This window comes from Ranitomeya imitator, chromosome 1, assembly GCF_032444005.1.
Source record: "Ranitomeya imitator isolate aRanImi1 chromosome 1, aRanImi1.pri, whole genome shotgun sequence".
Classification (NCBI taxonomy): domain Eukaryota; kingdom Metazoa; phylum Chordata; class Amphibia; order Anura; family Dendrobatidae; genus Ranitomeya; species Ranitomeya imitator.
The window spans coordinates 47,376,880-47,391,739 of NC_091282.1; positions in this window are offsets into that span (position 1 = coordinate 47,376,880).

Sequence of the window (14,860 nt, forward strand, 5' to 3'; positions counted from 1 at the left end):
TTTTTCCTCGGCTTTCCATCCTCAGACTAATGGCCAGACCGAGCGAACCAATCAGACCTTGGAAACATATCTGAGGTGCTTTGTTTCTGCTGATCAGGATGACTGGGTGTCCTTTTTGCCTTTGGCTGAGTTCGCCCTTAATAATCGGGCCAGCTCGGCTACCTTGGTTTCACCGTTTTTCTGCAATTCTGGGTTCCATCCTCGTTTCTCTTCTGGACAGGTTGAGTCTTCGGACTGTCCTGGTGTGGATACTGTGGTGGACAGGTTGCAGCAGATTTGGACTCAGGTAGTGGACAATTTGACCTTGTCCCAGGAGAAGGCTCAACTTTTCGCTAATCGCAGACGCCGTGTGGGTCCCCGACTTCGTGTTGGGGATCTGGTTTGGTTATCTTCTCGTCATATTCCTATGAAGGTTTCCTCTCCTAAGTTTAAACCTCGTTTTATTGGTCCGTATAGGATTTCTGAGGTTCTTAATCCTGTGTCTTTTCGTTTGACCCTTCCAGATTCTTTTTCCATACATAACGTATTCCATAGGTCATTGTTGCGGAGATACGTGGCACCTATGGTTCCATCTGTTGAGCCTCCTGCCCCGGTTTTGGTGGAGGGGGAATTGGAGTATATTGTGGAGAAGATTTTGGATTCTCGTGTTTCAAGACGGAAACTCCAGTATCTGGTTAAATGGAAGGGTTATGCTCAGGAGGATAATTCCTGGGTTTTTGCCTCTGATGTCCATGCTCCCGATCTTGTTCGTGCCTTTCATGTGGCTCATCCTGGTCGGCCTGGGGGCTCTGGTGAGGGTTCGGTGACCCCTCCTCAAGGGTGGGTACTGTTGTGAATTCTGTGGCAGAGTTCACTCCTGTGGTCACAAGTGGTACTTCGGCTGATTCTCTCTGGGATCTTCCGTTTGTGGAGGAAAGTGGTACTGCAGCTTCTGAGTTTCCTCCCTCAGGTGATCAGGTGAGCTCGTTAGCTTCTTCTCTACTTAACTCCACCTGATGCTTTGATCTATGCTTCCTGTCAATGTTTCAGTGTGGGACTTGTTTTTTCCCTGGATCATTCCTGTGGCCTGCTGCTCTGCAAAGCTAAGTTTTGCTTATGTTATTTTGTTGCTATTTTTCTGTCCAGCTTGCTTTATTGGTTTTTCTCGCCTGCTGGAAGCTCTGAGACGCAGAGGGACCACCTCCGTACCATTAGTCGGTGCGGAGGGTCTTTTTGTCCCCTCTGCGTGTTTTTTTAATAGGTTTTTGTGCTGACCGCAAAGTTATCTTCCCTATCCTCGTTCTGTTCAGCTAGTCGGGCCTCACTTTGCTAAATCTGTTTCATCTCTATGTTTGTGTTTTCATCTTACTCACAGTCATTATATGTGGGGGGCTGCCTTTTCCTTTGGGGAATTTCTCTGAGGCAAGGTAGGCTTATTTTTCTATCTTCAGGATTAGCTAGTATCTCAGGCTGTGACGAGGCGCCTAGGTTCTGGTCAGGAGCGCTCCACGGCTACCTTTAGTGTGGTTTGATAGGCTTAGGGATTGCGGTCTGCAGAGTTCCCACGTCTCAGAGCTCGTTCTATTATTTTGGATTATTGTCAGTTCACTGTATGTGCTCTGACCTCCATGTCCATTGTGATTCTGAATTGCCTTTCATAACACCCATCCTAGCACAAAAGGCCCGCCAAAATCTAGAGACAAACTGAGGACCTCTGTCAGACACAATATTCTCTGGAATGCCATGCAAACGAACCACATGCTGAAAAAACAATGGAACCAGATCTGAGGAGGAAGGCAACTTAGGCAAAGGTACCAGATGGACCATTTTAGAGAACCGGTCACAAACAACCCAGATAATAGACATCTTCTGGGAAACAGGAAGATCCGAAATAAAATCCATGGAAATATGCGTCCAGGGCCTCTCAGGGACCGGCAAAGGCAAAAGCAACCCACTAGCGCGGGAACAGCAAGGCTTGGCCCGGGCGCAAGTCCCACAGGACTGCACAAAAGCACGCACATCGCGAGACAAGGAAGGCCACCAAAAGGACCTAGCAACCAAATCTCTGGTACCAAAAATCCCAGGATGACCAGCCAACACTGAACAATGAACCTCAGAAATGACCTTACTTGTCCATCTATCAGGAACAAACAGCTTCCCCACTGGACAGCGGTCAGGCCTATCAGCCTGAAATTCCTGAAGCACCCACCGCAAATCAGGGGAGATAGCAGAAAGAATCACCACCCCTTTAAAAAGAATGCCAACCGGCTCCAGGACTCCAGGAGAATCAGGCGAAAAACTCCTAGAGAGGGCATCAGCCTTAACATTCTTAGATCCCGGAAGATACGAGACCACAAAATCAAAACAGGAGAAAAACAGGGACCATCGAGCCTGTCTAGGATTCAGCCGCTTGGCCGACTCGAGGTAAATCAGATTCTTATGATCGGTCAGGACCACAACACGGTGTTTAGCTCCCTCAAGCCAATGTCGCCACTCCTCAAACGCCCACTTCATAGCCAACAACTCCCGATTGCCGACATCATAATTGCGTTCCGCAGGCGAAAACTTTCTGGAAAAAAAAGCACACGGTTTCATCAAAGAACCATCAGACTCCCTCTGAGACAAAACGGCCCCTGCCCCAATCTCAGAAGCGTCGACCTCAACCTGAAAAGGAAGAGAAACATCAGGTTGACGCAACACAGGGACAGAAGTAAATCGGCGTTTAAGCTCCTCAAAGGCCTCAACAGCCTCAGAGGACCAATTCGTCACATCAGCGCCTTTCTTCGTCAAATCAGTAAGGGGCTTAACCACACTGGAAAAGTTGGCAATGAAACGGCGATAGAAATTAGCAAAGCCCAAAAATTTTTGAAGACCCTTCACAGATGTGGGTTGGATCCAGTCATGAATAGCTTGGGCCTTAACAGGATCCATTTCTATAGACAAGGGAGAAAAAATAATACCCAAAAAAGAGACCTTCTGAACTCCGAATAGGCACTTAGAACCCTTCACAAATAAAGCATTATCACGAAGGATCTGGAACACCATCCTGACCTGCTTCACATGAGACTCCCAATCATCGGAAAAAATCAAAATATCATCCAAATATACGACCATGAATTTATCAAGATAATTGCGGAAAATATCATGCATGAAAGACTGGAACACAGATTGAGCATTAGAGAGCCCAAATGGCATCACAAGGTATTCAAAATGGCCTTCGGGTGTATTAAATGCAGTTTTCCATTCGTCACCCTGTTTAATACGAACAAGATTATATGCCCCTCGGAGGTCAATCTTAGTAAACCAACTAGCCCCCTTAATCTGAGCAAACAAATCAGTAAGCAAAGGCAAGGAGTATTGGAATTTGACTGTGATCTTATTAAGAAGACGATAATCAATACAGGGTCTCAAGGAGCCATCCTTCTTAGCAACAAAAAAGAAACCCGCTCCCAATGGTGACGAAGAGGGCCGAATATGCCCTTTCTCCAAAGATTCCTTAACATAGCTCCGCATGGCGGCATGCTCTGGCACAGACAGATTGAAAAGTCGGCCCTTAGGGAACTTACAACCAGGAATCAAGTTAATAGCACAATCACAGTCCCTATGTGGAGGAAGGGAACTGGACTTGGGCTCATCAAATACATCCTGGAAATCCGACAAAAACTCAGGGACCTCAGAAGAGGGGGAAGAGGAAATTGACATCAAAGGAACGTCACTATGTACTCCTCGACAACCCCAACTAGTCACCGACATAGTTTTCCAATCCAGCACCGGATTATGTTCCTTTAACCATGGAAATCCCAGTAAAACAACATCATGCAGGTTATACAACACCAGAAAACGGCAATCTTCCTGATGTGCAGGAGCCATGTACATAGTCATCTGTGTCCAGTACTGAGGTTTATCCTTGGCCAAGGGTGTAGCATCAATGCCCCGCAAAGGAATAGGGCTCTGCAAAGGCTGCAAGGAAAAACCACAGCGTCGGGCGAATTCTAAGTCCATTAAGTTCAGGGCAGCGCCTGAATCCACAAATGCCATGACAGAAAAGGACGACAATGAGCAAATCAGGGTCACAGATAAGAGAAATTTAGGCTGTATAGTACTAATGGTAACAGACCTAGCGACTCTCTTAGTACGCTTAGGGCAATCAGAGATAACATGAGCCGAATCACCACAGTAAACACACAGCCTATTCTGACGTCTGAATTCCTGCCGTTCTATTCTAGTCAAAATCCTATCACATTGCATAGGTTCAGGACTATGCTTAGAGGATACTGCCATATGGTGCACAGCTTTGCGCTCGCGCAGACGCCGATCAATCTGAATGGCTAGAGACATAGATTCGCTCAAACCGGCAGGCGTAGGAAAGCCCACCATAACATCTTTAAGGGTTTCAGAAAGACCTTTTCTGAAAATAGTAGCCAGAGCCTCTTCATTCCATTTAGTGAGCACAGACCATTTTCTAAATTTCTGGCAGTATAACTCTGCCGCTTCCTGACCTTGACACAAGGCCAACAGGGTTTTTTCTGCATGATCCACAGAATTAGGTTCGTCATACAATAATCCGAGCGCTTGAAAAAATGCATCTACATTCAATAATGCCGGATCCCCTGTTTCAAGAGAAAAAGCCCGGTCTTGAGGGTCACCACGCAGAAAGGATATGATGATTTTCACCTGCTGAATGGGATCACCAGAAGAACGGGGTTTCAAACCAAAAACAATTTGCAGTTATTTTTAAAGTTCAAAAACTTGGATCTGTCCCCAAAAAACAAATCAGGAGTAGGAATTCTGGGCTCTAAAGCCGGAGTCTGGACAACATAGTCCTGGATACTCTGTACTCTTGCAGCAAGTTGATCCACACGAGAAAACAAACCCTGAACATCCATGCCAAAACATATATCCTGAACCACACAGATATCAAGAGGATAAAAAAAAAGACAAACCAAAGCACAGAAAAAAAAATGGTTCAGAACTTTCTTTTCCTTCTTTTGAGATACATTTAATTCATTTTTGGCCACTTGTACTGTTATGATCTGGTGGTTTAGGAACAACATGAGACAAGCTCTGAAGGAGGTGGTATCTGTACTGACCGCAAACCCTGAACCTAGCAGTGCAACTAAAAATAGCCGTGGGGGGTACCTGACGCTCCCTAGACCCCTCGGCACAGCCTAAGATCTAACTTCATAAAAGTGTAAACAATGGTGGCGCAAAAGTGTCACCGTTATAAATAATACAGCAGCACTACCAACAGACTTCCACTTCTAAGTCTGTAAAAGATGCAAAACGTATAAATATGTATATATACGTGAGTAATATATACCGGTAGGCGCTAGGAAAATAACGGAGGATGGTGAAAAAAGAAATAAATAAAATATTCACAAAATAGAAAAGGAAACCTGGTGCAAAAAGTGTCCCAATCTCAGTCTTTTAACTGGAACAATGGCCGCTGACAGGATGACAATACATTCGTCTGACACAAGCAATAGCAATTCAGAGCACTCAGCAATAGTTCCTACCTGTGTCGTAAGGTAAAGAGTCTTGAGCGCTCTTGTTGCGCGATAAGTCCTTCAGCAGACGCAGAAAGTCTGGTCGAGTGGCTGCCCCGGCCAGCGGCAAGCCACAAACAGCTGGTCTCCGGGAGGAGACGAAGATCCTGAAGAGCCGACGCCGCATGTGTAAGCGGCGGTGCGTGCCGGCTGTGCGCAGGACCTGGGTGACGTAACGAGTCACGTGACCGTAACCCCCGGTGACCAGGCAAGTGAGTACGGAGTGCGAATAGGGCCAAACAATCGACGCGTTTCGGAGACGCCTGTCTCCTTCCTCAGGGTTGGTCTCTGCCCCGTACTCATAGTTCTATATATAGCTACTGATCTTGTCCACTGATTTATTGAAAACCAAAAAGTTCAGCACCCATGTTGAGTCCTCTCGGTGCAATAGTATCCAGCATAAAAATCCATTTCGTCTCTGCACGAGACATTGCTTTGATAAAGTCGCCACCTCTCCAATGGTGGCGTACCACTGCAATCCCGGTTACTTTCATCCCCTGTACTGTACCGCCATGATATTCCACAAAATGTTGGGAGAGTGGATGACCCAAAAATTTCTTTTTAACATTACGAATGTGCTCATTTATCCTGATTTTTAACGATCTCTTTGTTCTCCCCACGTAGAATTTTCCACATGGGCATTCTATAATATAAACTACCCCAGTAGTGGAGCATGTGATAACGTCCCTAATTTGGAAAGTTTTATTTCCTTTTTTAATGTCAGTACATTTAGACATAATAGTTTCCTTGCATGCCATGCATTTGTGGCAGGGAAAAAAACCTTTTAATTTCACATGTGTAAGGGATGTCTGGACCATGGGTAATTTATTTTGAACTGTGGGAGCGACTAAATTTCCCAAATTCTGGCCTTTTTTAAAAACAAAACGCGGTTTATTACTAATAATGTCTCCCAATATTTTATCGTTTTTTAAAAGGTGCCAGTGTTTGCTAACTATTCTGCGGAAAAAATATGAGTTTGAATTATATTTAGTAATGATGGGAATAGATTCCAGAGTGGCTTTGGACTTTGGGGCGGGATTGATCAGTTCCTGTCTGGGTTTACTGCTGGCCTTATTTTTGGATTCTTCCAGCCTTGTTTCATTGTAACCTTTTTCCAGGAATTTTCTAGTAAGGATATGTGATTCTGCCTCAAAATCCTGAGGCCTAGAACAATTTCGATGGATCCTAATGAACTGACTGTCCGGAATGTTCAGCAGCCACCCTGGAAGATGACAGCTATCAAGGGGGATATAGCTATTGGTATCTGTGGACTTTACAAAGGTACATGTGTGTATTTTTAAATCTTCAATAAAAATTCTTAAATCTAAAAAATTAATTTCCAAATAACTGGTGGTAGAGGTAAAATTTAAAAAATACTGATTTTTATTAATATCCATTAAAAACTGTTTCAAGGTATCCTCACCACCAGACCAAATAAAAACAATATCGTCTATAAAACGCCGCCAGAGGACCAGGTTCGAGTGCAGCACCCCCCTGGGTAGATAAAATGCTCCTCCCAACTACCCACATAGAGGTTGGCGTAACTGGGCGCGAACCTGGTCCCCATGGCGGTGCCCCATTGCTGGGAGTAGTAGTCCTCCTTGTATAAAAAATAATTATGAGTTAAAATGAACAACATAAGTTCACCTAAAAATTCTGTTTGTTCTGGAGGGACTTTAGAAAGTTTATTTAAAAAATAAGTAGCAGCTTCACAACCCTTCTGATGGTCAATGACCGTGTACAATGAGGTTATGTCGAGGGTGCCCATAATGTACCCCTCGTGCCATTCAACCTCTTGGAGGAGTGATAGGATGTGCGTACTATCCTTCAAATGTGATGGAAGGAGTGGAACAATAGGCTGTAGGTGGGAGTCTACCAATTTGGACATGTTTGCCGTTAGGCACTGAATACCGGAGACAATAGGTCTACCGGGAGGGTTGGCAGGGTCCTTATGGATTTTTGGGAGGTAATAGAACACCGCCAAACGGGGAGGGCCATAATTCATAAATTCAAATTCTAATTTGTTAATAAAGCCCAAATCCAGGCCTTTTCTAGTCAAAATTTTCATTTCTCTAGTGTAGTTCTTAGTAGGATCGCCATTTAATTTTTTGTAAGTTCGGGAGTCACTTAATAAACGTAGGGCTTCTTTGTGATAAGATTCCTGGTCCAAAACTACCACCCCACCCCCCTTATCGGCTGGACGGATGACCAGTCCCTTATTCTGTTGTAAGGAGGTTATGGCTAATTTTTCTTTTTTAGTGAGATTAAATTTGAATTTATTACATTTTCTATCACTAATATTTCTAACCTCATCTATTACCATTGACTGAAAAGTTTCCATCTGTGGGAAGTATTCATTTAATGGATGGAATTTAGATTTATTTCTAAGATTAGTATGAATATATATCTCCTTCTGAGCGGTTTTTATATTTGTGATAGGGGGGTTCTTTATATAGTACCTTTGAATGGCCAGTTTACGCATAAACATCTTAATCCCAATATAGGCCTCAAATTTATTTATTGAACCCACTGGCTGGAGCATTTGAGGCCTATATTGGGATTAAGATGTTTATGCGTAAACTGGCCATTCAAAGGTTACATTCGTAATGTTAAAAAGAAATTTTTGGGTCATCCACTCTCCCAACATTTTGTGGAATATCATGGCGGTACAGTACAGGGGATGAAAGTAACCGGGATTGCAGTGGTACGCCACCATTGGAGAGGTGGCAACTTTATCAAAGCAATGTCTCGTGCAGAGACGAAATGGATTTTTATGCTGGATACTATTGCACCGAGAGGACTCAACATGGGTGCTGAACTTTTTGGTTTTCAATAAATCAGTGGACAAGATCAGTAGCTATATATACATAGTAACATAGTTAGTAAGGCCGAAAAAAGACATTTGTCCATCCAGTTCAGCCTATATTCCATCATAATAAATCCCCAGATCTACGTCCTTCTACAGAACCTAATAATTGTATGATACAATATTGTTCTGCTCCAGGAAGACATCCAGGCCTCTCTTGAACCCCTCGACTGAGTTCGCCATCACCACCTCCTCAGGCAAGCAATTCCAGATTCTCACTGCCCTAACAGTAAAGAATCCTCTTCTATGTTGGTGGAAAAACCTTCTCTCCTCCAGACGCAAAGAATGCCCCCTTGTGCCCGTCACCTTCCTTGGTATAAACAGATCCTCAGCGAGATATTTGTATTGTCCCCTTATATACTTATACATGGTTATTAGATCGCCCCTCAGTCGTCTTTTTTCTAGACTAAATAATCCTAATTTCGCTAATCTATCTGGGTATTGTAGTTCTCCCATCCCCTTTATTAATTTTGTTGCCCTCCTTTGTACTCTCTCTAGTTCCATTATATCCTTCATGAGCACCGGTGCCCAAAACTGGACACAGTACTCCATGTGCGGTCTAACTAGGGATTTGTACAGAGGCAGTATAATACTCTCATCATGTGTATCCAGACCTCTTTTAATGCACCCCATGATCCTGTTTGCCTTGGCAGCTGCTGCCTGGCACTGGCTGCTCCAGGTAAGTTTATCATTAACTAGGATCCCCAAGTCCTTCTCCCTGTCAGATTTACCCAGTGGTTTCCCATTCAGTGTGTAATGGTGACATTGATTCCTTCTTCCCATGTGTATAACCTTACATTAATCATTGTTAAACCTCATCTGCCACCTTTCAGCCCAAGTTTCCAACTTATCCAGATCCATCTGTAGCAGAATACTATCTTCTCTTGTATTAACTGCTTTACATAGTTTTGTATCATCTGCAAATATCGATATTTTGCTGTGTAAACCTTCTACCAGATCATTAATGAATATGTTGAAGAGAACAGGTCCCAATACTGACCCCTGCGGTCCCCACTGGTCACAGTGACCCAGTTAGAGACTATACCATTTATAACCACCCTCTGCTTTCTATCACTAAGCCAGTTACTAACCCATTTACACACATTTTCCCCCAGACCAAGCATTCTCATTTTGTGTACCAACCTCTTGTGCGGCACGGTATCAAACGCTTTGGAAAAATCGAGATATACCACGTCCAATGACTCACCGTGGTCCAGCCTATAGCTTACCTCTTCATAAAAACTGATTAGATTGGTTTGACAGGAGCGATTTCTCATAAACCCATGCTGATATGGAGTTAAACAGTTATTCTCATTGAGATAATCCAGAATAACATCCCTCAGAAACCCTTCAAATATTTTACCAACAATAGAGGTTAGACTTACTGGCCTATAATTTCCAGGTTCACTTTTAGAGCCCTTTTTGAATATTGGCACCACATTTGCTATGCGCCAGTCCTGCGGAACAGATCCTGTCGCTATAGAGTCCCTAAAAATAAGAAATAATGGTTTATCTATTACATTACTTAGTTCCCTTAGTACTCATGGGTGTATGCCATCCGGACCCGGAGATTTATCTATTTTAATCTTATTTAGCCGATTTCGCACCTCTTCTTGGGTTAGATTGGTGACCCTTAATATAGGGTTTTCATTGTTTCTTGGGATTTCACCTAGCATTTCATTTTCCACCGTGAATACCGTGGAGAAGAACTATGAGTACGGGGCAGGGACCAACCCTGAGGAATGAGACAGGCGTCTCCGAAACGCGTCGGTTGTTTGGCCCTATTCGCACGCCGTACTCACTTGCCTGGTCACCGGGGGTTACGGTCACGTGACTCGTTACGTCACCCAGGTCCTGCGCACAGCCGGCATGCACCGCCGCCTACACACGCGGCGTCGGCTCTTCAGGATCTTCGTCTCCTCCCGGAGACCAGCTGTTTGTGGCTTGCCGCTGGCCGGGGCAGCCACTCGACCAGACTTTCTGCGTCTGCTGAAGGACTTATCGCGCAACAAGAGCACTCAAGACTCTTTACCTTACGACACAGGTAGGAACTATTGCTGAGTGCTCTGAATTGCTATTGCTTGTGTCAGACGAATGTATTGTCATCCTGTCAGCGGCCATTGTTCCAGTTAAAAGACTGAGATTGGGACACTTTTTGCACCAGGTTTCCTTTTCTATTTTGTGAATATTTTATTTATTTATTTCTTTTTTCACCATCCTCCGTTATTTTCCTAGCGCCTACCGGTATATATTACTCACGTATATATACATATTTATACGTTTAAGATCTAACTTCCCCTAAAGATGGAAACAGGAAACCTATCTTGCCTCAGAGAAAATCCCCAAAGGAAAGATAGCCCCCCACAAATATTGATGGTGAGAGGAGGGGAAAATAACATACGCAGAAATGAAATCAGATTTTAGCATAGGAGGCCAGTCTAGCTTGATAGATAGGACAGGAAAGGATACTGTGCGGTCAGTATAAAAACTACAAAACAATCCACACAGAGTTTACAAAATCTCCACACCTGACTAAAGGTGTGGAGGGTAAATCTGCTTCCCAGAGCTTCCAGCTAACAGAAATAATCCATACTGACAAGCTGGATAAATATAGAATGCACAGAACAATAAGTCCACAACATGTGGACTGAAATGAGCAAAGCCAGAACTTATCTTTGCAGAACTGGTCAGGAAACCAGGAGAATCCAAGCAGAGATGTGAATCCAGCCAGGAAACATTGACAAGTGGCACAGGCTGAAGAAAGAGCCAGACTTAAATAGCGGAGCAGAAGAGACGATAAGTGGAGGCAGCTGATGAAAGCTAACTCCAAGGAGCAGCCATACCACTAGAAACCACAAGAGGGAGCCCAAGAGCAGAACTCACAAAAGTGCCACTTACAACCACCAGAGGGAGCCCAAGAGCGGAATTCACAACAGGAGCACAGTGGAGGTACAGGACTCCGGGAGGCTACGAGTAGGCCTCCAGGGAGTCAGTGCGCAGAATCCGGAAGGGGAGGAAGACAGCACTACTGTGGTACCCAAACTCCTGGGGTGCCACACACACTTCCCTTCTCCCCGGCCACAGCGTTTCTCGCAGGGTGCTCTGTCTGCAGAGGTGGGACACGGTGCTGGAGATTGGGGTATGCGTTCAGTGCTTACGCATACCGCGATCTCTACTGCAATCTCCTGGGTCACAATCCGATGCGTAACTCTGTGGGGTCCAGACTGCGCAGGCGCGCCGTGCTTGCGCAGTCTATAAAGGCTTTGGACAGAGTGACGCTTCCAGCGTTATATTATACATATATTTTTTACTGTATTTAATAGTCCCCTTTGGGGTCTTGAAGCTACGATCATCTGATCACTTGTACTACATACAACAGTGACTCATAATGAAAGTAATAATAATAATTTTATTTCTATAGCGCCAACATATTCCACAGCACTTTACTGTAGGGGACTTGTACAGACAATAAAAGATATTACTGAATAGCAATAATCACAAAAATCAAAAGATGCCAAGAGGAGTGAGGGCCTTGCTCCAAGCTTACAATCTATCAATCATCACTGCTATGTATAGAGAAATCAAGTCTCCTATGTACACCGTCTACAGGAGTATCGTAATAACGGTCACAGGGGTAATCAGCAGACCTCCGTTGTTTATGACAACCCATAGGATCGCGCAATGACATGACTGGCGCTCTCATGGGAGTATGGAATGACGCTCCCCCTGCTAGTGGGTGTAGAATGTCGCTGTCAGACATCAAAAGCGGGATTTAACAAGTTAACAGCCACCAGCAGAGCTCTGATCCACCCGCGGTTGTTAGAGGCAGATGATGGCTGAATAAATTACAATTACGTCAAAGGTCGTGAAAGAGTTAAAGGATTTTTCCTGTTTTTTTTTTTTTTTAAACTGAGCTTTACTCACTCTCCCCGGGTCCGTGTCTGTTATTGTCTGCAGCGCTGACATCATGTCTACAAAGCTGCAGTCAATTATTGAGAAATATCATATTTACACACATAATACCTATGTCAATTCCATTTTAACAAACCCGCAGCACTCAGACATGTAAAGATATTACTTAAGTGCAAATTTTCTGGTCCCCAAGACCGCAGTGAGATGTGTATGTGATGTATAATTAAGTGACAGGTAGGGGAACAGAAAATATTCATTTGATGGGAAAAAGGTGAATACATTGAGTAACAACAAACTTACAGAGAAAACCTCCCAGAGGACACGGATCATTCAGTTCTCAGAGCCGGCGCCGTCCTATTGTAATTTTATGGATCTGCCAAAATATTTCTTTTTTATTAGACTTTTGTCATGTACAGTAATTGTTTTTTTCTCATGTCGCCTGCAGGCAGACGTTAGCAAACCGACACGGTGACCTAAAAAAGCACGACTGAAGACTACTGAAGAATATTCATGGGGCACGTGGACAGTACATGGATAAAAGTACTGGAGACAAGTCTTAGGGTATGTGCACACGTTGCGGATTTGGCTGCGGATCCGCAGCGGATTTGGACTTCCGGATCCGCAGCAGTTTTCCATGCGGTGTACAGTACCATGTAAACCTATGGAAAACAAAAACTGCTGTGCACATGCTGCGGAAAATTCCGCGCAGAAAGGCAGCGGATTATTTTCCGCAGCATGTCAATTCTTTGTGCGGAATCCGCAGCGTTTTACACCTATTCCTTAATTGGAATCCGCAGGTGTAAAAAACGCAGTTGAAATCCGCACACAAACTGCACAAAATCCGCAGAAAGCCCGCAGGGAATGCGCAGGTAAAACGCAGGTCATTCTGTAGAATCCGCACGGAAAAATCCGCAATGGAATCCGCAACATGTGCACATACCCTCAATCGTTGCATAAAGGTTTTTCATTCAGCCTAGTTGCCCCCAGTGCATAACTTCAGGCCCCAGATTCCCTGGTGTATAACATCTGGCCCCTCGCCCCCCCGTTTATAACATTCGGCCCCTCACCCCCCAGAGTATAACATCCAGCACCAAACCCCCCAGTGTATAACATCCAGCCCCTCTCCCCTGGTGTATACCATCCGGCACCTCACCCCCCTGTGTATAACATCCGGGTCCTCACCCCTGGTGTATAACATCCGGCACCAAACCCCCCAGTGTATAACATCCAGCCCCTCTCCCCTGGTGTATAACATCCGGCACATAACCCCCCGATGTATAACATCTAGCCCCTCTTCCCTGGTGTATAACATCCGACACCTCACCCCCCGGTTTATAACATCTAGCCCCTCTCCCCTGGTGTATAACATCCGACACCTCAACCCCCGGTGTATAACATCTAGCCCCTCTTCCCTGGTGTATAACATCCGGCACCTCACCCCCCCGGTGTATAACATCCAGCCCCTCTTCCCTGGTGTATAACATCGGACACCTCACCCCCCGTGGTATAACATCTAGCCCCTCTCGCCGGTGTATAATATCCGGCCCTTCGCTCCCCGATCTATAACATCCGGCCCCTTGCTCCCCAATGTATAGCATCCGGCCCCAACCCCCCCAATGTATAACATCCAGCCCCTCACTCCCCGATGTTTAACATCGGGTTTCAACTCCCCCCCCCCCCCCAGTGTGTAACATCCAGCCCCTCGCTCCCCGATGTATAATATCCAGCCCCAGCCCCTCCTGTGTATAACATCCGGCTCTTTGCGCCCCAGTGTATAACATCTGGCCCTTCACTTCCCGATGTATAACATCCAGCCCCTTACCCCCCCAGTGAATATCATCTGGCCCCAAACTCCCCAATGTATAACATCCGGCCCCTCACTCCCCAATGTATAACATCCGGCCCCTCACTCCCCAATGTATAACATTGCTCAGGAAGGATATAATGGAACTAGAGAGAGTACAAAGGAGGGCAATAAAATTAATAAAGGGGATGGGAGAACTACAATACCCAGATAGATTAGCGAAATTAGGATTATTTAGTCTAGAAAAAAGACGACTGAGGGGCGATCTAATAACCATGTATAAGTATATAAGGGGACAATACAAATATCTCGCTGAGGATCTGTTTATACCAAGGAAGGTGACGGGCACAAGGGGGCATTCTTTGCGTCTGGAGGAGAGAAGGTTTTTCCACCAACATAGAAGAGGATTCTTTACTGTTAGGGCAGTGAGAATCTGGAATTGCTTGCCTGAGGAGGTGGTGATGGCGAACTCAGTCGAGGGGTTCAAGAGAGGCCTGGATGTCTTCCTGGAGCAGAACAATATTGTATCATACAATTATTAGGTTCTGTAGAAGGACGTAGATCTGGGGATTTATAATGATGGAATATAGGCTGAACTGGATGGACAAATGTCTTTTTTCGGCCTTACTAACTATGTAACTATGTAACTATGTAACATCCAGCCCCAACCCTCCAACCCTCCCAATGTATAACATACAGCCCCTCGCTCCCCAATGTATAACATCGGGCCTCAAGCCCCCTCAGTGTGTAACA